This window comes from Lissotriton helveticus, chromosome 2_2, assembly GCF_964261635.1.
Source record: "Lissotriton helveticus chromosome 2_2, aLisHel1.1, whole genome shotgun sequence".
NCBI lineage: Eukaryota > Metazoa > Chordata > Amphibia > Caudata > Salamandridae > Lissotriton > Lissotriton helveticus.
This window is the reverse complement of record NC_136060.1, coordinates 33,172,266-33,187,665: the sequence shown is the minus strand read 5'-3', so window position 1 is coordinate 33,187,665 and position 15,400 is coordinate 33,172,266. Positions and strand designations below refer to the sequence as shown.

General features: G+C 49.1%; 1 protein-coding gene across 8 annotated transcripts in view; it reads left to right on the top strand.

The window, feature by feature from the left end:
* Window positions 1–15,400, top strand: part of CFAP97 (cilia and flagella associated protein 97) — a 427,501-nt gene that overhangs the window by 89,171 nt on the left and 322,930 nt on the right. For 7 of the 8 annotated variants that reach the window (XM_078678037.1, XM_078678036.1, XM_078678038.1 and 4 more), the window contains exon 2: window positions 14,307–14,521. The exons of the other annotated variant lie outside the window; for it this stretch is intronic. The gene's annotated coding sequence lies outside the window, so the exon portion shown is untranslated. The remainder of the gene's footprint in view (window positions 1–14,306; window positions 14,522–15,400) is intronic. 8 annotated transcript variants of the gene reach the window in all.

Sequence of the window (15,400 nt, the reverse complement as noted above, 5' to 3'; positions counted from 1 at the left end):
GAGACCACCACCTAAGTACAGTCCAGTGCACTGTCTCACTCGCCCAGTACTACAAGAGTGTCATCACATCATTGCTCTCAGAACAGACTCCCATCCACCAGCTCCAGCTACAGCAGGTAATCTCGCCTGCAAACACCACAACATAACATTTTTTTAACGAGGACCAGGCCAGAGCAGGTCCCCCCGGTGCACCGTCACCTGCTAACCAGGGTGGACTCACCTAGTCATGCTTCTCCTTCACACTGAACTACAGAGCCTCCTGGTCCCGAAAAGATGAACTAACCGGACATCCGACAGTGCGATTCTCCACAAAGCGAAGACTCCTCAAGAAACCAGCGCAGGCCATACAGGCCAGAGTCTTTTGGGCTACAGGACTGTCCTCCACGCGACTAACCTCGTCCAACAGACCTCCCAAGGCCCCACACTCATGCTTTGGCTTCCTCCTTGTTGTACCTCCCTTTCAACAGGGGCCTTTACCAGGCCACAGCAGGCCAGAAAAGCCAAGCTGAGAGCACCCTAAGTGCCTGTCGTACCCTCTGCCTCCTTTCGTCCCTCGGGAGCCTTACCCCCATCTCAACCCACATTGTATGCCTCGCTTTCCTCTGCATTGCTGGTCCCCCTTACGGACTTCTACGGTGACTCCAAACTGTCAAATCATGCTCCGGCGCCACTCCCTGGACAGCCCAGTCAATATCGCCCACTCTGACCTCACTGCTGGCTCGCAACCTCACTGAGCCGCTGGCTGGGATGTCGTGCAGTAACAGTGGGAGTCGCCGCTAAGCACCACAGGTACCACTGCCCCCATGCCAGGATCCTCCAGTCTGCAGCCAGGGTGCAATCATGCTGCTTGGCAGCGCTCCAGCCACACCCACAGTTCATCTCCACGACTGCAACTACTCAACATGCCCCCGGGCCCCACTCACAATTGCTACAGCCTCCGGCATTCTCACAGCGGTTGCTGAGCAGTGATCGTCTGCCCTGAGGGTCTGGCCCAAAACCTCTGCTGTCTGGCTCTTCCCTGTGGCAACGCCGAAGATGGCCACCAAGGCACCGCCCATTGATCACCATGCTGAAGCTCACCTCCCACAGCGTGAAGGAACGGAGAAATACAAACCGAGGCTATCCACAGACTCACTGCAATCTCCACCCTCTGTCGCTGCCATCAAAATGGGTCCAGGGCACAGGATACTGCAGGATTTTGGACTGGCTCCCTGGGAGCGGCGAGTTCTAATCTTGTCAGTCACCTTACTGGGCCTGCCTCCCCCCCCCCCCCCTCCTCCACACCCTGACAGAAATAATAATATTTTATATCAGGGAACAGGGACAGGGTGAATGTCGGTCATTTCGAAATGCCTCCCAGTAATTATGTTATTGTGAAAGTTTGCCTGTAGGCCACTCTGCTGCACCTGCTTGAGGGTTTTGTAGGCTTAAGTCCTGCCTGCAACGATTGTGCATATAATCATCCCCACCATATTGTGCTTGTAGTGTTATTGACAGATGTGTTTTATTCCTATTATTATTTTTGTGCGACAAATTGAGCCCCTAAAAACATGTGACTTCCTAATATGTTGATTTCTTTTCAAGGCTGGACCGGCTACTGGGCTGTTGAATGGGCTGGCAGGGTTGGGACAGGTTTCACTTCTGTGGGGTGCCGGTGTGGTTGCTTGGGACCTGCTGTCTATGTTCCTACTTGCAGTGCTTCTAAATAAACATAGCAAAGAACAAGCATTTGCAATGCAATAGGTCTCGCATTTTCAAAACTTTGACCTATTGGTATTGTAAATGACAATGCCTTTTATTATTGCGGGTTTTTTAAACACAAATAAAAGGCATTGTCATTTACAATGCCAATAGATCAAAATCTTGCAAATGTGAGACCTATTGCATTGTGAAAGCTTTTTTATTTTGTTATATTGTTTGCAAATAAAGTTGTGAAGTGTGAAATAACGTACGCATTAGTTTGTGATTTAGAATCATCCAAGGGTCTATGAGGTGTTTTTCCATTAAATAATCATTTCTTTCAAAGGAGGGCGGTTCTGCTTAGCTGTAACATTAAGTCACGTAGGTAACACGCGGTTGTTAATATAATTAACTGGTAGCGCTGCCATAGCACAGAGGTCTGGCATGTCACTTCCCCTCAACCACTGTTTCCCTCTGCCATAGAACCAAACAGAGAGCACTCTTCTAAGCCGTGGGGCAAGCTTTTTTGTAATTAGGTGAACTGATTGCCGCCATGACATTTCTTGGTTTGGAAACAAATGAATGGGAACACACAGAAGACTGTTGTTCTTGCTACAAATAACTTACAAATGTCAGGTGATGGAAAATATACTCCGAGCTTTACAAATCTAAATCCGATTCAACCGGGGCTCCTTTGGGTAGGGGAGGAGCGATTTGACTGGACACCGGGTAGCAACTAATTGACACAGCTTGAAGGCATGCAAATAAAAGATAGAACCATATACAGCTATTTTGTTACGTTTTACGGTTTTATAAAAGCTGAGCATGGTAGGTGGAAAACAAGCTGTAGTAGAGAGCTGCCCGGCTCTTCCCCGCCCCCTCCAGCAAAACTCGATCAGTTGTGGGAAGTGCTCAAAACAGTGGTGATTGAAAGCCCGACCTAGTATAAAAACACTATCTAAATGAAAGTGGTATCATCTGAGCGGGATCCATGGCACTTTACTTTCAAATGTAAAATGCTCATGATTACAATTGTGTAATTGCGCCTAAAGTAGCATAAACCCAATTAATTATTTCAACGTCACATAATATATCCCCCAATTGTTTGTAGTCTGTAATACCTACAAACAGACTGCTGCTCCAAGGCTCATGAATTTAAATTGAAAGAGCTCGCCGGCAGCAGGCGGAAGCTATCTGAGGCAGCCTGCTCTGGTTACGCCCTGCCTGTCTGCCGTGGGATTCTTAGCAGCGGGAAGAGGTGGAAGAGACTGTGGGTGCTGTGCTGCGGTTTTGTGGTGGTGGGGAAAGGTGGAAGGGGCTGCGAGCTCCAAGAGGATGGAAGCTGTTTTAGGCAACCTGCTCTGTTTGAGCTGCGCTTGCTTGCAGGGAAGAGGTAAAGGCTGCAGGCGCCGTGCAGAAATAAAGGTGCGCATGCTGTGATAAAGCGCGGTGCTTGTTACTGAAATTAAACGCTACACTATAAAAAAACAAGGAACAATAAAGCAATACAACTAAACGACAAAACAACACCTGGTCCAACAATTAAAACCACAGACTCTGAATGCACTCTACCTTTAAACAAGAGGACTTGGCACACGGGGGATGTAAAGCGGGAGCGCCCGATTTGTTATCCCAGAGACTCCAGCACTCGTATGCCTCCTACAGCGTTTCACAGCCTCCCCTGGGGTGCGACTTCTGCCTTCTGCGGGAAGCCCGCGCCCACACAGTGACTGGACGAGAAGGGCAGAAGGCGGAAGTCCCGCCCCAGGGGAGGCTGTGAAACGCTGTAGGCACGTAGGAGGAGCAGAGGCCGCCGATGCAAGTGAGGGAAGCTCCGCGTGACGGAGCCTGTAGCCCGGTGAGTGGGGCGGGTGGGGCTTAGTTGTAGGGGGGGTTGGTGTGCATGTGCCTGCGTGTGTATGTGTACCTGCTTGTGTATGTGTGCGCATGCGTGAGTGTGGCTGTGTGTGTGTGTGTGTGTGTGTGTGTGTGCGCGCGCGGTTTATATGTAAGCGCGTCCACAGACCCCACTCGGCTCGTGCACCGGTCTGTATCACTTGTAAGGCAAGACAACCACAATAAGTCTTGCTGGCGACAGCGCTTTCGCGCTGCAACGCCAGGCGAGACCTAAAAATCGTTCCAAAGCGTGCATGAAAAACATTTGTTTTTGCATCATTTATTTAGAACGAAACGACTGGTAGCCAGTCCGGCTTGGCTTGTGTTTAATCATTTTAAATTGAATTAAACAGACCTATCAAGAGCCTTGCTAACCTAAATCTTGCTTCAATGCAATCTATCTCCATTGCTGATTAATTGTCAGAACCTTCATATTCAACCCTGTTAAACGGGTAAATACTCAACATCAGCATTTTCCCAAACTGTGGGTCACGACCCACTGGTGAGTCTCCAGCCGATTTCTGGTGGATACCCAGCCTATTTCTGGTGGATCCCCAGCCGTTTTCTGGTGAGTCATGAAGTGCATAAATACAAAAAGATGCCTTAACATTTTGTATTTGTCTGGTCACATTTGCTGTGCCTCAAAGATAGAGGTCAAATGTCAGGCTATGTTTTCTGACAAATTGCTGCTTATTCTTGTAACATGGGGATCCGTGATAACTTTTCCTTCTCTGACTGTAAAGCGAGAGGTATTTTTAAGTGAACTATTCAACAATCTTGCTGGGGTACAGATAGTCTGAAAAGAGAGACTGTAGGATGTCACTGTTTTATAACACTCAAAAACATTTAAATATCTGTAAAGGAACTGTATACAGTCCAGAATATATCAGCAGTTAGGAAAGCAAAAATGAAGCGCATTTCTTTGCAATTCTGAAGTGTGATGGAAACAAAGATTTTAATAGGATAAAAACAAATCCAGACAATATTTGCTTGGTAATGTGTAAATGATAAATATTCACTGAATCTTTATTTCCATGCCATTTCTGTGCTTTATAGTTTTATCAGTAAAACTCGCTATGAGCAAATTTAGGGGCCTTTTTTGATGGAAAAAGGGCTGCCTGTAAATGACAGTGTGCTACTGCACAATGCTTTGGTGGTATATTTGTGACAGTGTGTTACAAAATGAACCACCAGCTACATACTGCACCCTTACCACTCTGCTTCTGAATACATTTGCTACACTTTGTGTGAAACTTGTATTTTTCACTATCTCTATAATTTCAGTGTTGTAACATTTTTGTTTGTGACTTTTATATAGCGCGTATTAGACCCGAGGATATCGGGTATCAGAGCGCTTTATATGAGCACTAGTATTGTTACAGATGGACACATTCATTTTTGTTAGGCATGGAGCAATTAAGTGATTTACCCAGAATCACAGAATGTTGAGCGTTGTTGCCGAGACTCTAACCCGGTTCCCCAGTTTAGAGGTTGACCGCTCTACCCGTAAGGCTACATCAGCACAGCCTCTCTGAAAATTGATTCAGCACCTCTGGTGCAAAGGTGCTGAAGTGTGTCCCCAACTCCAGTGTTTTTTTTTTTTAAGTTCAAACCATTTTATTTCAAAATATAGATGAGGAAAACAGAAAAAACGGATACAAAGTATAACTTAATTGCACACTACAGAGTAAGATGTAGAGCCTCATACAATTCTTTGACTAACAACGTAAAAGTAAACAAAATGTATAGGTATGACATTCCAGAGTGTGCAAGAGGTTAGATCAAAGAGAAAGTTAGAAACAAGAGACATAGGGGAAGGTGTGGGAGGGACGGTAGAGGGAGAAGTCGTCCCATATTTTGTGGCGTGGGCACATGGGATGAATGAAAGAGGGTAGGTCTGCAAGGTGTGAGACCCGCCGGAGCACTGTTTCACTGCTATTTGGGAACTGTGGCTGGGCGCCTTTTCGAGATGAAGGTCGAGAGTGTCTCATGGGTCGCACAAAGAGTTGTGTACTTTTTAGATCTCGCGCCTAGCAATGCGCTCGCACAGCGAGAGTCCTTTTGTCCGGGGTTCATAAATGGACCCTGGAATCGCACACGCTTGTGCGTGTGTTTTCTGTTTTGGGGTCTGTAATTGGGCTTTGAGTGCGTGTTTTGTTTTAACAGAGCACGCAATAGGCCAAAGGCGGGCGCATTGCTCCGCCCACGGCCTATTGGTGTCTGTTATGTGCACCAAAACCCATGTTTTCAATTATCGTGCCCAGACACGGGCGGGATTATTGAAAACATATGCCTCGCAGTGGCGCACGTACGTGCACCACTCGCGGGCGTGTTTTTTAAAAATGTTTTACATTTTTTTTCACAATAGTGATCGCTTTCGCGATCACTTTCAGTGCCACTTGTGTCTAGTTTTTTGTTGCCCTCGTTTTTGTAAATGTGCTGTAAATAACGGAATGGCGGTTATCTATGCCAAATCGGACCTTTCTTTTCTCTCTACGCCCCAGTGGCAGTTTTTTCCATGTCTAAAGAGGACTCTGGGTAGTGTCGCCTTGGAGTACTTTTGGGGCATAAAAGAGGTCAGTTACCCTTGACTTTGAGTAAAGCGGCTCCTTGTTTACTCCTATATAAGCTCTGAGCAGCGGCGCTGCTAAGGATACTTTCCTCACGGAGGAGAACGTTTCTAAAATAACACAATAAACTGTCCTTTTAAATACAATAAAGCTAAGGATGCAAGGCGGAAGTCCGTATTCAGGGAAAATTCTTGAAAAAGCAGTTAATCTGTTGGAAAGCAGCGACTACCCAAAGAAAATGGAGTAGGGTCTTGCACAGCAACAGTGTTATTAACACTCACATTGCAGAATAAATGCCGAGCAGGGATGAAGTTGCCTCAGCGCTGGTTTCAACGAACAACTGAAGGGCATCACTTGGCCATGGTTAGCGCTCTGCAGAGGGCAGGTGGAGGTTAGTTCTTTTGTTATCTTAAATAACCATATGGAATGTCTGAGTCACAGTAGGATCATGTAGATTTACAGGGAGTGTAGCAACATTTTATCATCTTTTCTGAATATTTGCGGAATATTCTTTAGGGTCATTGTTTGTGACGTCATTGGTGCCTTGGGGTAGGGCATAGACGGCCCTGAAGGCTAGATACGTATGGGATTATTTACGAGCCCCTTGCACCGCTTTTGCGCCATTTTTTAACATGGGAAAAGTGACGTACGGGTGGCGCAAGGGGCTTGTAAATCTGCCCCCTAGAGAGCACGCCTGTTGCTATTATATTTATAAAAATATGGTCGAAGTGTTTGATCATTGGTTCTCTATCTACAGCCCCAGGGCTTTTTATTGTTATGACAGTTTTAGCCCTCTATGTTGTAGGGCTTGTGTAACTCCTGCCGCCATCTTTATTTACTAGCAGAGCACACAATACTTAACGTAAGCCTGCTATGTGCATTAGAGGGTGTACATTGGCTTTGAAAAAGATTAATTTACCTGGCACCATAAGGTGTAGTAAGATGCAGAAAATATAGTTGCATAAAAAAAAGTGATATGTTATGCCATTCTACTTGCCCACGTACTGCTTAGGCGGGTATTATTTGCAGAGCCATAGCAGCAATCAATACCCCAGGGAATTCACACACATAACCTACTGGGCAATGCATGCCTCTAATGTACCACATGAGCACATAAGACCTCTGGCTGCATCCAGCCAGCCTATAACACTAAGAAACTACAGATCGCCTCAGTGCCTACTACTTACTGTAGCTCAAAGACTCCACTCTCCAATAGAATCCTCCAGAATCCTAGGAGAAGGCACTGAACCAAATAGCGCCACGATGTATATTACTGGCACCCAACTCATCATGTACACATATACCATATCGTCTTCTGTCCTTTCTCCAAGTTGTGTGTCGCGAACTTTGATGGTATCAAACCCTGAAATTGAACAACCACCTGTTGGGTGTCATGGCACCTTCTATTTCATGTGCCCTGAAGCAGCTGAGGAGCCACGGCAGCGTTACAACAGTCCCCATAAAAATAATGAATTCCACCGATTATGGACAGATGCCTGCGACCACTGGCTTTTGGGAAACCAATGCCACTCACCGTAAATGACATAACTAAACCTCTCTGTACCTTGAGAAGGACTCTAATGTACTTTCCAGCAGACCATTGTTTTTTTTAGACATTAATAAATTTTCTTACACAGCAGTAATATATTTTTTTCCCGAGGAGTGTAGGGTGCCTGTGTCCAGAACAATATATTTTTATTTAGTTGAACATTATTATACATTAATGACATTTTTGTATTTGAGCATAATTTTATTGTAAAGAATTGCAGCAGAACAGTATAGCAGTTTTAGTTGATCAATGTCATATTTTGATCCAATATTATTGCTTTTTTGGCAGATTAGTAACTGGATATGAAGAATTTTATTTGATGCGTTTTTTCAAGAAAAAAAAAGGGGCTTTTTTACAAGTTCCTGGCGCAGCCGGTACGTCACTTTTCCTATATTAACAGTGACGCTCCGACGGCGGAGGGTGCTTGTAAATAAGCCCCCCTGTTTTTAGGTCTCGGCTAGCGTAAGACTGCGCACATGCGCAGTCTCTCTGGTGAGACTTAATGACATGGTGAGTTTCACTAGCGAGGTTAAGCCCCGCCCCTCTTTTTCATTGGCTGGCATCACCGTTCATGCTAAACGGTGGCCAGCCATTGGAAAAGAGATCCCTGTGACGTACTTCTTTCTCTTTTAGCCCCGTTGTTGGACTTTGCCCTTCTGGCAGGTTCACCCCTGAACTTTTTGCTTTTTAATTGTGACCTGGTGTTAGTGATTTTTGGTTTCTGCGCACGTTACCACTGTGTCCCAGGGTAAAGTGCGTGCGTGTGGTCAGGTTGGCCTGCCCTCCCTTAGGAATGCATGGGGAATGTATGTGTCCATGTTAGTGCCTGATGTGTGAGGAGTGCAGGCTCGAGTTTGGTATGTGCGGACTTGTGTGTTTAAATGCTGCACGATGATGTGTGCGGCGTGAATGTGACTAGTGTGGAAGTGCCACTTCTACAAGTTGGCCTGTCTGTGTAATAAAGTTAAAATGACTGGCTGGCTTGTGATTGGCTGGAGCTGGCTGGTGTGCCAGGCTCCAGGAGTCAGGATGGGTCTGCCCCGGTGGTGAATGGGAGATCTGCATGTTGATGGCTGGGGAGGAGTGCACCTGGGACCTGAATAGGGCTGGGCTTTCCCCACACAATGCTGGCTCCGCCCCCTGTGGTGCGACTCATGACCCTAGCCTGGCCAGTGAATGGGAAGATGGGCTGAGAAAAAGAAAGTGCTCCAAAACCAGCTGCGTCTGGTTTTTCCCCCACCCTGCACTTTAGAGACAAAGGGATTTTGTGTATAAAAAGAGGCTGTGATCTCTTGTAAAGTGTTCTTGTTTTCCTGACTTGAATCTCCCAGGGGCGTGCTGCTGCTGGGATCCAGGGGAAGGCTTGCCTCCCTGGGTCCTGCCCAGCCTCTGGATACCCTGGATACTGGAGGACGTTCCTTGTTGGGAGCTGCTGGCTCCACCTTACCCCCAGGACCTTTTTCTTGGGACCCTTGTTCTTAAATTGCTTTGGTACAATAGGGATGGCTGTCTCCCTTAGCGCCTGGGAAGCGCCGTATATCGAGATGTCCCCCTTATGGTGCACAGGTGCCCACCTTGCGTCTTGCCCGAGTGATTCCGTGGTACTTTAATAGCGGGAGCCTACTCCGCTTTATGGGGATCGCGAAGCCATCCCGATGTGGTCGTTTGTGAGAGGGAGCCTACCCCTCGTGTTTGTCCCCGAGAAAAGGGATCACCGTCGCAGCCCGAGTTGTGGGCTGTAAATTGTTGCCGGGCCGTTGTCTGCCGCGACCCGGAAGTGCTGGAGGTGGGCGGGGCCTGGCGCACGTTGTTCAGCTTCTCCCCGCCCGGGGAAGCCTTTGAGCACCTTGCCGGTCTCCCGTCTGGAGAGGGAGACCGGAGATGCTGGCCGCCGCCAGCCGGGAGAGAAGAGCGCTGTCGCCGGTCGAAGGGGCTCCCAAGTTGAAGGGAGAGCCCCGCGCCGGCCGCACGAACCAGGAGCCGAGTCCTGCCTCCGTCCCCCCATTGTTGAGTGTCACGGGGGAGTGCAGAGGGAGGGGAAGGCAGAGTCCGAGCGGCCCCGTCGGGAAGCGGGCCGCTCCGCCGTCGAACCAGTTGTTCTTTTTCGAGCCTTCAGGGCTCCATGGGGGCATAACGACTTTTGGAGTCCACGAGCTCCACAGTGCAGAGATGCCTTCAGTGCGGCTCCGGATGGCAGCGGGCCGCCCCAGCCTGTCAATATTGATCTACAGGGCCCGAGGAGCCCGTGCTGAGGCCCGTGGCTCCAACGATAGGGGGCCCTTTTCTGTCCTAAGGAGCCAGAGTGCTCCCAGGCACACAGTGTGTGCAGAGCCTAGAGGGCTCCAACGTTTTTGCGCAATATGTATCCAGAGCCTAGAGGGCTCTAAAAGTGCGTCACATGTATTCCCAGAGCCAGATGGCTCAGTTTGGCGCAGTGTTTGTTCCTGAGGGGCTAGTGAGACCCCTGTAGCAGTTTTGAGATCTTAGCTGCCCAGCAAGTAGTGGGCAGCTGCACCGTTTAGGTTCTTTCCTTTTTAGGGGACTTGTTCTTTGGACTCAGGAGTGAGTCGCACTCCTTCATCCCTATCTTGGCCTTCCACAGCTGCGCAGCACTTAGTGCGAGCTGCAGCGTTTAGGCCCTGTTCTTGTCCCCAGCTGCCCAGCAAGTAGTGGGCAGCTGCTATGTTTAGATTTTGGCGCAGTGGCGCGACCTGGACTTTGATGTGAGTTATGTGCTAAATGTGATTTCTGCACTAAATGTGATTTATGTGCTATTATGATTCATGCGCTAATGCTTTGGGTGTTAGGAAATGTACTGTGTATAGTATGTTTTGCGCACCCTGTGTTCTGACACCTCTGAATGTGTTTTTATGCATCATGTGTGAAGCTTCTGGCCTATACCCCTAAAGGTATTTTTATGCTTAGGTGGTTGTTTTCCTAGTATAGTTATGCTAGCGTGTTCATGGTTCCCTGCGTGATGTTTGCCTAAGGTGTTTAGGATTGCGTAGGTGGTACTTACCCTTTGCCAGTGGTTACTGGTTGTGTGCTACATTTGCTATTTGGTGCTTTTATCACCAAGGGCTTGATACTGAGCTCACCCACTGAACAGAGTCCCAGGACCAATGGACTCTATTGTGCATTCCCTGCCAAGTTGCTGGGACTTGTCTTACTTCCTTGTGCCGCTGGAGCCCCGCCTGAAGTGTGCCTCGCTCGCCGCCCTTTGCAGCCCATGCCTGGCCACCCCCGCCTCGAGCCGTGCCGCTCTCCTCTGAGCCGCCCGCACCCTGCCCCCCTCCTTCTCTGAGCCGCACACCTTTGGGTCGCCCCAGCGGCTAGAAAAGCCCGGAGCCCCCTTTGGGAGGCGAGAAAGGCCCACACGCTTGTAGCGTGCCGGCCGCCTCCCGGCCGCTCTGGCCTGAATAGGAGATCACCCGCATTGTCCCACGCAACCAGAACGGAAGGTACGGTCCGTACCCGCCGCCAGTTTGTAACAAGGGCACGGGGTCTCGCCCAGTACAGGGGCCCCCTTTAACTATGTACGACCCCCCCCTCTTGTCTCAACAGCCTCCGCAAGCACCTGGATGGGCCCCCACCGAAAGGTACAGCTGCGACGAGGAGGATGATGAAGGTTGGAGCCCCTTTAAGTGGACTACTGACCCAATTGCGGAGGCGGAGCCCGAAGGGAGCATAAAAGGCGGTAACAACAACCCCCAGGTGTGTTACTACACAGGAGGAGCGGACAGAGTGCAGGAGAGCGGAGAGGCGGGAAGCAGAGAGACGGAGCGGAACGGAGGAGCATATTGGCGAGGAGAGGAGGTGTGGCGCGCTGGAGAGAGAGGACTCGAGACGGAGTGGCGAGGTGGTGAGAGCTGGTTCAGCGGAGCGGATCCTGAGGAGGAGGATACGTCGGAGGAAGCGTCCCCGAAGCCAGCGGCCGTGGAACCGGACACCCCGCCCGGAGCGGAGCAAGTAGAAGCGGAAGCCGTCAAGCCAGGAGGCCAACCCTGCGAGCCGCCCAGCCGTGCGCCAGGAGGTGTACGGCTAGCAGAGGTACGTGAACGGGTCCGGGGGTGGTGGAGGAAAACGAGCCGCCTACTGCCATAAGCAGTATAGTTAAATCCCGTCCGCGCTTGCCTGCTGAACACTGTCACTTCACCTTCCCCACCAGAGTTTGCTGAGCACCGTGTGTCCCCTTAACTCTCCCCCTCACGTTCCCCTCCCTCTCAATACCTTGATCTGTGTTCACTTGTATTTACGGTTCCTCTCTTATGTTCCCTTCTCGGTGGCCGGCGAGGGCGAGCACTACGGAGCCTCCGGAGAGCAGCACCAGGAGGAGGAGCCCCGTCAGGAGAAAGGAGGAGGGCGTGATCCGCAAGACCCGACAGGAGAGAAGCCGTTCCCCTAGGAAGAGTCACCTCAGAAAGAAATGTACCGATGACTTGTTAACTCGAATAAAAACCACTGCAACCAAAACACGTTTACTGCCACTTCCTCGTCCCGCGATTACACAGTTATTATATGTTCTATGTTCTAAGCGCTATGCCTACAAGTATTCTATTCCTACAAAGTGCTATTTCTAACAGGTGCTAGTTCTAAAAGTGCTTATTCCTGACAGTGGTCCATGTGGCCCTGTCCCATGTATATAATCCCCTGTAAATTCTGCCCGTGCCGAAGGCACATTGTAAAGTGTATGTTCATTATCTAATGTGTTTGGTATAATACAAAGGCTATTTTTATATAACCTTGTGTGGAGTTCCTTTTGTGGGGGGCCTTGGATGTTGTTGCTGGTGGGTGCGTGCGCAAATACTTAACTTCCATTGCCTCCAGGGTAAGCCTTACTGCTCGTGTCACGCTACCAAAGGGGGTGAGCAGGGGTTATCTTGGCGTGTAACTCCCTTGCCCTGACTAGAGTGGTGGTTTCTGCCTGGTTTTGGCGCCAGCCTTAGCCAACCGGAAATCCCATTTCTAACACCCGTCCTTTTCAGAGTGGCTTCCTTGACTTACTGCTGTGGTAAAAGCTTTCTTATCTTCTTTATGGGGCAAAACAGATGGCCCCTTAAAGAAGATAAAAAAGCTTTTACCACAGCAGTAAGTCAGGCTGAGACCGTCCGAGCGGGACGGCTCTGAAAGAGAAATTTATTTCATTTTAGTAAGATTGCGGCACCCGCGGTTTACTTTTCAAATGTTACAAGTAAAGCCTGGGTGCTGCGATTATACCAAAATAAAAGAAATAGAAAAAACATCTATTTCTTTCATTTTGGTATAATCACGGTACCCGCGCTTTACTTGTAACATTTTAAAAGTAATGCGCGGGTGCCGTGATTATACCAAAATGAAAGAAATAGAAAAACATCTATTTCTTTCATTGTGGTATAATCGCGGCACCCGCGGTTTACTTACTAACATTTTAAAAGTAATGCGCGGCTGCCGCGATTGGATAATGATTCAGAAAAGGGCGATTGGATAATGTCCCCGTTTGTTTCATTTTAAATCGTCACACCACCCTATTAATGGGCCTTCTCCATGGCTACGTTTTACATGCATTCTAATATTTTGAAGCAGAAACGAGGGAGATAGTAAAAAAACATCTGGGGGAATGGATTTTCCCCATTGACTAACAGCGACACAAATTTAGGGGAAAGACAGCTAAAATAACGCAATTTTTAGGCTTTAAAAATCGGAAGTCTTAAGCCTCACTCAGGTCATGTATAAATGTTGGCCTTTGATGAAGTCCCTAACTGCATTTGACCTTCGTGAGGTGCAAGGCTTGAGGTCCCTCGATGATGTGAAAGCAATGAATGGGGACTACAAAACAGAGGCTTGTGGGTAGCCGTGATCGGAAGTGTCATGTCCCAGCAAGGGATGCCGGGTATGCGAGCAGTATCAGTGTGCATGTGGAGGAACGAGAAATCAAGAGAAAAGCAGCATGACAGACAGGTGGACCACGGCAGTGACACCTCCCGGAGAGACCTTGCCTTGGTGAGACTGAGCATGTGGTCCTTTCCAGTAATACCTATGTGGAGGCCTGCCCTTGTGGAGTGAAAAACAAGGAGGGTGGTTTGGAGAGTAACAGCCCTCTGAGGTGAGTACTTTGGCTGGCTGAAGAGTGACAACCCGGAAAACAATTTACCCTCAGAGATGAGCGCGTCAGCGCCCGAGAGTTAGCCCACCTCCACGTGGATTTAGAGCTTTGTAGTGGGGAGGGGGCTGAGGCCCCCCTGACGAGAGAACCTTAGAGAGGGACCTGGGAAGTGACATTTAGTCCCCCAGAGACACGTTGCCTTGAGCGGTGAACCCAAGGGGTTCTGCAGAGGGATCCCCACCTCCCCCAACAGCTGTGCCGTGAATGTGGGGCTTCGAGGTCTTCAAACTTTTTTTCAGGCACACACCCCAGCCCAACCCGAAATGTTTTAAGTCTGTGGCCCCTCAAACTTTATGATAGATAGTGGCTGTAGGCCATGACTGGTTATACTAGGCTTAGCATATTAAATCATTGGGTGAGGGGGCATTTATGTTGCCTATAATTCACTTTAAATGTAAGAGATAGAAGAATGAAAATTTCCTTGAACGAAAACAGAAATTGATGAAAAAACACTGTTTCTGTTCCGCAGCACCCAAAATCAAACACTGCTCAGTTTCACGCACTCCCCAGGAGACGAGGGACTTTGGGCCCGGGATCGCCCAGCACCACCCCCCGGCGTCTGCGTCGTCAGCAGCAGGGGCAACGGCGGCCCCCGAAGAGGACTCGTCGGACAGCGAGGCTGAGTACGAGGGGCCCCAGAAGCTCATCTGGAAAGTGTCCACCTCTGGCCAGATCAGGAGCAAGGTAAGGGCATGGGGTTTTGGGGTACAGGGCGCCCCCTCACACACACTGAGGCCACTGGAACAAAAGAGCTGCCTTTCTTCTCCCACGCAGCAGTCGGGCATCACTATGGCAGTAACTGAGCCTTACTACCCACGTGCTTCAACAACAGAGTTTCACTTTCCAAAACCAATCCACCAGTCATCGATCCTCCCTTACCTCAGCTTTCTATCACCACCCCACCAACTAAGCATCACTGCTTCACCCGTACCCAGGAAATAAGCAATCACCCCCAATCTGCCTGAAGCATTGCTCGCCCACTTATTCCTGCAACAGGTCATACCAGCCTTCTGGTGCTTCCAAGCAGCAAAGCATCATTCACTCCCGCTTATTCCAGCAACAGGTTACCATCATTTCTTGCAAACTTGGCGATGGATTTACCCCTCATGCCCATAGCAGATTGCCAGCAATCCAACCACGACATCAGTCCTCCACGTGTGCCAGCTGCAAGCAGCATTCTTCACACACCACAGGTACAAGGCAACACCCTCCTAGCCACACCTGCTTCATTATGCCACCTAGGAAGACGGCACCATTTTTCACTTCCTCGGGCTCTCACCACTTTCCATCTTGGCAGCAAAACACATTTTCGTCACGCCACATGATTAGACACCTCCGATCACAATCGGCCCCTATCACCAGCACACAAGGCCTTTGTCTCATCATTGCTATAGTGTATTTGCACAGCCATGCCAATAGCAGCACAGAAGCCATTTGTCTCTCTTTAGCAACTTGGCTTCAGCTGTTCCTGTCACGCCAGTACCCCTTCACGTATACAGAACGTTAGCTGCTCCTAGTATGACCATTAAGTCCGTATTTATAGTTTTCAAGTTAAGAACGGTA